Here is a 10,334-nt window from a genome sequence, read left to right on the forward strand (position 1 = left end):
GGTTTACGACTGCATGTGTTGCATACCTTCATACCAGTTTATTAGGGTATTACGCACTTCGAGAAAAAAAAATTGTGGCATGTATCTCATATTTGTTGACTAAATGAATGCTTATTTTTTCAAAGTGTGTAATATGTTCTAATAAACCGGTATGGAGCGAGCAAGTAAACAGTTGTGTAGACGAATGCACACTAAATTTCTAGGAAAAATTCAATGGAAGGGCCACGAATATTCCCTTCTTCTTATTTTATTGTAGAAGCAACACATAATTGATGAGCAACAACCCCACGTCATTTTGAGGAAAAAAACATGAGGGAAGAACTGACGTTGTGAGCTGTAAGATATTGCACGAAAGAAAGTTGAGCTCTACAAGTCGAAAACTCGTAAGTACGCCCGAGCTAGAGTGATCTCTATATCCATGTGGCATCAAGCCGTTGGCTTTTCTGACTGACGTCACTCGCATGTCTGCTATACGATGGTGGACTACGTACGCTAAGTACACGCTGTAGCAGAATCCAACCACATGTGCCGTAAGAAACAGCCCGATGCTAGGCTGTTTGGGACCAGCGGACGCGATTTCTGTTGCAGACCCCGACCACCGACATGTGTTGGGACTTGGGAGACTAGGACGGACAACCAATATCTATGTCAAAAAAAAAGAGACAACCGATATCATTAGAACAAATTGGTGGATTGGGTTGCCAGCAAAATTATTACAAAGCAGACGGGAAAAAAATTTAGCCGAAAGATACGATGCATGTATTGAATTTGTAGAACCCTAGAATTGTGTGTTGTATTCCATGATCCTTTGGGGGTATATATAGAGGTACAAGCGGAGGGGGTAGACTTGTAGTACAAGATGATCAATCCTAGTCTTCGTATACACCCCTACATATAATACATCTAACATCCCCCCTCAGTCGTAGCGGGAGTGAAACAGACTGGATTTGAAGTCTCGTGCTTCCATCCTCTTCTCCTCCTCCTCATCACCGGCGTCCCCTTCTGGTACCTCCTCTTCCCTCCCGCAGTCACAATGGGGGTGTCGTGGACGCAAGTGACGACGCGGACGCTGTTGACTGGAGTTCTTGAGTTGATGTAGACGTTTTGTTGATTTCGATGTCGAGGTAGCCGAGCGTGATGTAGCCGTGGTCGAGATATGGTCGATGTCGTAGTCATCATATGTGGTGTAGCCGTATTCGCTGGCCGGGGCTGTAGTCAGCTCGTGCGATCCGCCGCGCCGGACCTCCTCACGCGTGGTGATGATGGCCCTGCCGTATGTGCGCCGCCGGCATGACGATTCTGCACTGATTTTCACCGGAGAATCTTGAAGATTTAGGGGTTTTACTAGCACAAATACCTGTGTGTTGCTACGGTCTAACAAATGTGAACATAAATACATCGATAATAATTTGGTCTCTTAAAGTTGCACAAACAAACCCTATGAGACAACTATCGTAGTTTCACCGTAGTGAACTCATCTACACCTTGCCGGCTTGCCCGATTCTTCAAGAAGTGGATGATGAGAATAACAATTAGTTCTAATCATTACTATAAAAACACGAATTGGATTGTATACTTGTATAAATTGGTTTTATTCGTAAAAATGTCGGACTCCTCCATTTGAATTGGATTGTATACTTGTATAGATTGGATTTTATTCAGTGGCAATGCACAGCTACCTTACAATGGTTGGATTAATCCCTGTTGAATATTGTATCATACACAAGGAAAAAGCGTCAACCTCTCGAGAATATGCACTGATCCGTGAGACGTGGATATTCTTGAAATTATCTGAAAGAGAGCAGAAAATAATCATGAGGTTCAGCTAAGAATTAATATAAGCATGCGAATGCTAGTGAGTAGCCAAAACCTTTCAGAGATGCACTTTCTGAAGCAACATAGTGAGAGTCCTTGTTATTAGTTCAGTCTTACCTAGATTAGCTAAGGTGCTTCTCTCGTGAAGGAACACACCACTTGATATAACAGTTTTTTCTGGCCTGCATTCTCCTTCTGAATTATATATTTATTTATATAACGATTTTTTTTGGTATTATTGCCAGGCAAATAGAAACACACATTTCTTTGGCTATGAATTATTATCAGGATCTGTATGCATAGTTAACGCCATTGCAATGCATTGATGCGCACCTTGCTAAAGCAGAAACAATTTGATAGATAGCATGCATTCTAGTATATTTAGCAGGGCCAACGTATACCCCCCATCCGTGTGTACATACATCGTGGAGAACATATCTAGTGCTCCCACCCCTTCCTATGCTACCATTGCTACCGTATAAAAAATATATTTTATACTTGTCAAAAAATTATACGAAAAATTGTGAGTTCTCATGAAATATGTTCCTACAACATCCCAAAATTTCATCTCCAAATTCGACATGAACACTGAGAAACAAAAAAGAGAAAATCTGCATGAATAGTGCTACCTAGTGTCACAAAAAGACAAAATCAGAGAATGACACTATTCATGCTGATTTTCTTTTTTTTTTGTTTCTCAGTGTCCATGTAGAATTTGGACATGAAATTTTGAGATGTTGTAGGGACATACTTCATGAGCACTCACAATTTTTCGTATAATTTTTTGATATGTATAAAATACATTTTTTATACGGTAGCAATGGTAGCATAGGAAGGGGTGGGAGCACTAGATATGTATCGTGTCCTGTTCCTGTGCCAGGCCTGGTCCTGCTACTGTTCCACTGACCTGGACGGGCATTTATTTTGCAGGGCCAACGTATACCTCCCATCCGTGTGTACATACATCGTGATTGCTCACGTGGCCCACCATGCCATGCAAAATTTAATGATCATTCGCTGCCTCCGCGTCGCGCAGTACGTATTCCAATATCAGGATCACCCAAGCCCGGGCGCCATTCGTCCGCCCTCCCTACAAGTTTACTACAAATTACTACACTTGGTCGATCGATATCCCACGGTATGATTGCTGCACCCCCATGGGGCTCTCACAGGCGTTTGGATTTTCGGCCGTTCGATCGAGCTAACATGGCGCGATCTCAGCCGACCGTTCGTCCAGGGCGCTGAGGCCCTCCCGCAGACCCACTTTTTATCCATGGGTCGCAAAAAGCCCCGCTCGGCCCGTTGTCTCGCTAGACCTCCACCAATCCCTGGCGCGCCTCCTCCTCCTCCAATCCCCTCCTGCACCTCCTCCTCCTCTAATCCCCTCACGCGCCATGGAGAAACCCTAGCCGCCAGTCGCTCCCGCGGCCGCCAACCATGGCGCCCCTGCCCCTTCCCTCTCACCCGCCCATCGCGCCCTACCCCTTCCTGCTCATCTGCTCCTTTCCCCATCACCCCATCTCCACAGCGGTTCAATGGCGCCGGCCTCGAAGCAGCGGAACTCGACGAAGCTGCGGGACGGAGCAGCGAAGACCGGCGGCCGGGGAGAGCAGCCGGCAGCGGCGGACGGCGGCGACCGGCGGACGGCGGAGATGGCTGGGGCGGGCGGGAGAGCGCCGGCGGCAGGGAGGCGCACAGGGGCGGGCGGGCGCACGGGGACGGGTGATTTGCCTTCCTTTTCCCATCTTGTTCTTCCGCCTAGATTTGCCTACCTCTTCTTCATCTTGTTCTCAAAGCCTACCCCTGCCCTGTTTTCTTTTGGATTCATTTGCAGGTCGTCGCGCTACTGGGATTGCCGCGTCGGGTGACCGCGGCTATTTTCGTCGGCGGCTGTTTTCGTCGGCCTGCTGTTCGGTTCCAACCTTGGTAAGCCTGCTCTTTTCCATCCTCTTATTTAGTGGTGCAGCTGCCTGTGTCTGTGTATGTGTGGTAGAGCCAGGAAAAAGTCAGCTTGTGCCTTTGGTATGATCTGAAAAAAAAACACAGATTTCAAGATCCACCGTAGTAATTCTAATAATTGGTCCACTGGATATTCAAATTAATCTACTAAATATTCTAATTAGTACGCTGAATACTATGTATTTCTTCCCCTAATCAGAAAGCAGATTACCCATCTCTTAGTTTCCATCAGGCTGTGCAGAGCATGGATAGAGGTGTAGGAAGAGAGGGAGAGAGGAAGAGGGTGCAATTTTTTTGTTTCCAGCATGTAATTTCTATTTGTGCTTCTCTTGTTCGGTTGTATCTCTGATGCTGCCACTGTCAGGTGGGGAAGCTAGAGCCTGTTTCCCTTCCTTATCTGTGTGAAGGAGTGGTAGAACCTGTTTTCCTTCCTTATTGGTGTGTAGGATTCAGGACTGGTAGCTTCGTCGTTGTCTACTAGGACATGTGAGTTAATTTTAGCTAGCTACATGGATCCTAATAGATTGCACATATGCTCTAAAAAGATTAAGAACCTAGACTTCGCTGCATCCAAGTAGTTCACATAAGTTAAATTATGTCCACAGCTAAGAACTTAAATATCGACATGACCTACAGTTGCCCGTATAAAAAGGAGCATTAGGATAAGTACGCAACATGAAGTATTTAGCGGTACAGAGTTAAACATCATTACCATGTATATATATACAGTTTACGACATAGGGTGGATTATAAAAATAATGGTTGGAATGTTACGGAACCACATCTGGGAGAGATATATATCAGGCAAGAGGCGTGTGTGTGCGCGCGCCTGAACTTGAACCACCGCCGTGAACAATTCATTAAGCTGGGCTTGCCTTCAATTCAGGCTGAGTAGTTGAGGTACAGATCCAGAGCCTTGGTCATCTAAAATAGTCTGCTGGAAGCAGCTGTGTGGTTTTGGGTGACACTGGATTGGCCTCGCGGTGTAGCCATGTTTCTTGAGTTTGTTAATCTAATGGCGCTTTTCTTACCTCTGCGTTTGGTCTTGCCTATATAGATGAAATTTCCCTGCTGTCTAGATAGGCGACCTTGGTTTTCTCTTGTCTTGCTTTAGCTCAGTTTAGTTTCTTCTCGTTTCGCTGTACTCTTGCAGACGATGCGTATTAGTTCTTTCATGTGCCTGCTTTTCTTACCATGTGTTGGTTCTCGGTCCTAATATTTTGTTCGTCATTGTTGTGTGCTCCAGATTATTTGCTATTGTGGGTTGTTGCTGGAGTGTCCGTGACGTTCTGCTTGGACTCCTTGTTTGTCAGGTACCCATCTTTGCCTATTTGGTATCAGTGCATGCTTATCTCTTGTGCTTACGTGCATTTTATTCTTGTTACTGAATAATGTGTCTATGTTCCTGATAAAAGTGCCTCCTATGGGTTCTACCCTTGCTTTGGTGTGTGTCTTCTTTGTGCATTTATTTTCTTTGTGCCACAGGATGCTCGTCCTCTCATATTCTCCTCTGCATTTGTTGGAGTTGGTTGCTTCCCATTATCGCTTGTTGTACCATGCCTACCTGCGTGAGGTGGGCGGCAATGATTCCGTCCTTGGAGGCGTGGACCTTGAGACCGCTCGTACCATGCCTACCTACGTGAGGTGGGCGACGATTTGTTGGAGTTTTTTTGGTCAGCCATGTCGTGTACTTTGCAATGCCCATTCGAGGAATCGGCCTTGCAAGCCGTTTGCTTCCTACAACGTCTGTATGGGTTTGTGATCGTGACTTCAACTACGAGGGAATGCGAGCTTATAGGGACCTCACCCATTCTGCGAATGGTTTTTGCAGTTTCGGTACTTCGGTTAGGTGGTGTTGTGTCTCCTATTAGTGCTGGTGGTTGTGTAGATACTCTTAGTGAGTCAGTGTGGTGTCAACTGATATGTAATTAGCTTATTTCTTCTGTTTGTAACATGTAGCGTACTTTTTTAGCTGGATTTATTGTTCCAGGAATTACCCGTTTGTTGATTATGTGTCAAAGAATACTCTACTGCCTCTCTCTTGTCTCTATGATAATGAACCTGCACTCTTTCTCTTCTATTTTAGTTATTCCAAGTTCCCCTCTTCAGGGCTACCATTTGGCTATGGATAATCAACTTGTACTGCCGTCGTGTTGACAATAGTGGACTATCCTGGATGTGTGTATGTTTCAGTTCTAATGTGCGGTTTGGCGTTCTTGTCTGTTTCAGATTGACTGCTGCTGCGAGGTGTTGCTGAGACTGAGCTGCTGCTGGTACTTCCTTGTTTGCCAGGTAGTGATCTCTGCCCATTTTGTATTAGCACATGTTTGTAGCTTGCTCACATGTATATTATCTTTCTTCATGACTGTGAATGTAATGGACCTGATAAAAGTGTGCCCTCTCAGCATTCCTGTCCTTTGGTATTTGTCACCTTCGCTTGTTCATATATTTGGAACACTTGCTTGATAATTAGTATTTATCTGCGGCAAAAACTTTTTTCAACTTATTACATTTTTATCCATCATCCACGTGCAGCAGGTTATCTCCTCTCCATCTCTTTCTCTCCTCTCTCTCTCTCTCAAAGGAACAGAGAAAATCTCAACTTTATATGTTGGTGCAGATCCGTTTTTGTTAAGCTCACAAGGTGTTTGATGAAAACTCTAGCTAATATTATTGTTGATAGGAAGTGGCAGCGCGTGGTGGTGGTCCACCGGGAGCAGCAGTTGTGGTCCATCTTTTCCTCACAGGCTTAGGTGCACTCTCTTTTCTATCTGCATCTCTCTCTATCTCCCGTTCAAGAACCTCCTGTGAAGGGAGATCTCCTGGAGGCTGAGGTAAGAGCGGAGGCAAGCTACTCCTGTTTGATTTAGTTCTAGAGTATTTTTTTGCAAATCAGCTATTATTTGTGCGTAAAGGAGCGGGAGAACATCTATATCCCCTTAATAATGTTATTTTTGCAAATCCATAGCTCTGATAAGGTTAGCTTAACTCTCTGTCAGGTTGTCTATTTATGCCATTCCTTTTTGAAATGGTAAATTGGTCCTGTTCTCTTGCAACTAGCAGAAGTTCCGAGTTACTGAAAGTTTGTTTCCTGATGAGATTATTGGTGATCTTTTGTTTAACTGCCTTAAAGAAAGGAGGAACAAAGGGACAATTAGGATTACAGTTTCCTTATTGGCATTACAAAAATTTGAGTATAGATGGGAAGTTAGTTTGCCTGTTTGAGATCATCAGGATTCTTATATAATTAAGGATACCTCAATTTATAGAACCTACGATTTTCTGTGCAGGGCACCCAATAGTCGTGAAACAGAGAATGGTGTCCCTGAAACAACACTGACTCGGTGTCGTGTGGCTGCCCACTAGCGGCAAGGGCGCACCCATCGACTAAAATTGAGGGCACCACCCTTGGCAGTCCGATCTTTACGAGCTTACATGCGCGTTGGCCTCCGATGCTTATGGTGAGCTTCTACCATTCTTTAATTTCTGCATCTCTGGATCATTGATCATCTCTACATTAAAATTTTCATACTTTATTTTGTCTCCATTAGGTTGCAACTGATCATGAGCAATCTTCTCACCACATCAATGCCTATGTCACTGGTGAGTTAAATAATTCTTCAGTTCCTATATGATATTATGTGGATTATCATGGGGTAGACACAACTCATATATAGTTAGTATCATATATTTTTGCCATTCTTAGTCTCAGCGGTGATATAACCTAATTAATTAACCTCCACGAAACTTCTTTATATTAAAACTGTTTCGTTGATTACACCTGGTGCCATTCTTAGTCTCAGCGGTGATATAACTCTATTTTTATGTTCTAATGTATTATACGTATACGTATCCACGATCTACCTATTTTGGTGCTGCATAATTCAAGCAACAGTAATAACATTCAGTTCTTGCAGTTGCCTCTATCCCTCCGAAGCATTGCTTTTACCCCACATGGTAGGATCTGTATAATAAAATTTATGATTCTCTTTATTGCACACATGTTAGTCCTTTAACACAGTGTGTTGCATCCTGGTGGGTCTCTTTATTCTATTGTTGACATTCTCCTGCTTATTAATTTTAGGTTACAACAGAACAGGTTGAGCAAGAATTACATGTTATTTGTTCTTGCTCGCTTGCATTTTTACATGTTGATATTTAGGCCTAACCTAACAAAAACTCTATTGTGCATTCAGCTATAATAATGGTATGTAAATTAGGGCTTGCTTACTTTAATTTTCAATTTCTTTTGAGAAATAGCAAACCATTTATATTTGTTAGAATTTAGGGGCTTGAAGTCTCAATATAAGCTCTTTGTTAGCCAAATACTATTAAATTATACTGTTAGACAAATATAAGCTCTTTGATATCCCTAGCCAAATATACTAAAATTATATCGATTCCCAATATAAGAATGCCCGGAAAATGAGCAGCAACTTTAGAACTGAACTCTTCCTTCAAATAGCAATTGTTAACATGTAAGTTGGGTAGGCACTAGGCAGTGGTAACAAGATTAACTCCGCTGATCGCAGCTCTTTAATTTAAAATCCGTCATGTGTAGCACAAAGATTCACCTGCCTGGGTAAAAAATTGTTTGGTTTGTCATAAGGTTTCTTGTATGTTGAGTTAGTGGGTGACCATATCTTCTGTTGTCTACTACTTATTTATCCTGGATAAAAAAAACTCAACTCTTTTCTTATGATTCTGCTCCTTTGTGACTGCCTTTTTTCCCGGAAAGAAATACAATATTCTAAATTAACTTATTTCCGAACTTCTGATATTCTGCAGGTTTCGATCATTTCATAGGTTCCATGTTGCATGAGTCGAGGATCGGATACCATAGTTGTGTTGTCCACAGCTCCCGAAGATGAGCCAACACATTGGCACCGGGTTCTGATTTCTGAAGACTGCCCTTTTACTTAGTGAAACACTTCACTTCTTTATTTCCTTGTGCCCTATTTTATGTAATATGCACTTGTTTTTTGCAGATTATTTTCTACCCTATGATCCTACAGAAGTGACACATGGTCAAATTATTGAAGGCTCTGATGATCTCCCCGAGGGAGGAGAATCCATGTCTGAATATTCACTTGGAGTGCTTGTAAGTTTCTTTCACATGTCTATCATTGGTCTATGCTTTTATCCTACCAGATGATACATCTGTTATATTGGCCTAAGCAAATATGGTTGATCAAATTATATGCCTTGTTTCTTCCTGTATGTGATCATTAAGTTTATTAGCATGCTATCACTTTGTACTGTGTTATACTGCTTGAAATTTGTCTCTGATGTAGCCATTCGTAGACCCTATGTAATAAATGCTAGCATGAATAATTTTGTAAGATGCCACATTGTGTCATCTAAATTCCATACACCTACCATTTGTCGAATAAGAAGTTCAAATTCAATAGGAGAATTCATGTGGTTTGTATTACACTGCTTGGAAATCGTGACTGATGCCAGTTTAGTAACCATCCATAGATGTAAGCAAAGGGAGTGCTCTATTCGTCCTATCTGATGCTCTCCATTTTATTTTTCATACAACAACAGAGGTCAAACCTTGGTGAGGGATTTTATGATGTGGTGAACTTGTGTGATTCGCCAATATCAATCGCACCATTTGCAAGAGTCTCTTTCAGAAACTGCGACTCAAAGTCACTTGTCATTGATGTTGAATTTCTTGTGTATCCATTTAGTCAGTAGTAGAACAACGACAGCTCAAAAAAGTAAAAGAGCAACAACATCGAAGATGCCTCCATTTTTTCTCTTATTTTTTGGCTGTTTTTACTGGAGATGGAAGACCTGTAGGATTTTGCATCGGAGCGTGATTAAGATTACATTGCAGAAATTCAGTTTGCCAAGTGTTTTTTGTTTACCTTTGTACTGCTATGTTTTGTGACCTATAGATATGGTCAATCCGGAGTTCCTCCGCTGTATTCAAGAGTAGTTAGGACGACTTGGGGAAGATGTTCTTATTATTTTCTTGAAACTGCGTTAAGCTGTTCTTATTATTTTCTTCAGCCTAAAAGGATGCAGTGTAGGATTGTTAGTTGACGTTGAGCTTTTACTTCACTACTTTGTTCACTGGCTCTTACTTTTGTCAGTGACAAAGTCTGCATAGAAATGTGAGATTTAGATGGTCTCAATCAGACTGAGTTTCATGTTATGCTATATATAAGTGAAATATTGCTCCTGATTTACCACTCTGCTTGGATTGCAATACTGCTGCAATATTTCTTTTGCCTATAACATTTTGTGTGGTGTCACCAAAGACTCCAATTATAGTTCAATTTCAGTTATTTACTTCAAGATACTCCAAGCACATAGTTGGATAATCGCTATTATATGAGTGGCTTAAATGTTTTGGACACTGAATGTCTTTCTACTATAGAAGATGAGAACAATTATGCTTAGTTCTGTAAATGTCTATCGCATATACTTCCTCAATGTGAAGGTATTGCATTTTGTACTCATGAGACGCAGATTTATGGTATCCAGACCTTACACGTGTATACATCTGGTTCCATTATACCACGAATTGCTTAGTCTTCAAATTTACA

General features: G+C 42.1%; 1 long non-coding RNA gene across 2 annotated transcripts; it reads left to right on the plus strand.

The window, feature by feature from the left end:
* The first annotated feature begins 3,530 nt into the window (after positions 1-3,530).
* Positions 3,531-9,785, plus strand: LOC127342765 (uncharacterized). Of its 2 annotated transcripts, XR_007876872.2 has the most exons (9): positions 3,531-3,741; positions 5,021-5,087; positions 6,004-6,066; positions 6,458-6,608; positions 7,065-7,235; positions 7,326-7,377; positions 8,563-8,664; positions 8,763-8,875; positions 9,325-9,785. It is a non-coding gene; the product is annotated as an uncharacterized lncRNA (long non-coding RNA). The 2 variants fall into 2 exon arrangements; XR_007876871.2 differs by having other exon boundaries at positions 3,532-3,741; positions 8,563-8,875.
* The last annotated feature ends 549 nt before the right edge of the window (positions 9,786-10,334 follow it).

The sequence above is a fragment of the Lolium perenne genome, chromosome 3 (assembly GCF_019359855.2).
Source record: "Lolium perenne isolate Kyuss_39 chromosome 3, Kyuss_2.0, whole genome shotgun sequence".
NCBI lineage: Eukaryota > Viridiplantae > Streptophyta > Magnoliopsida > Poales > Poaceae > Lolium > Lolium perenne.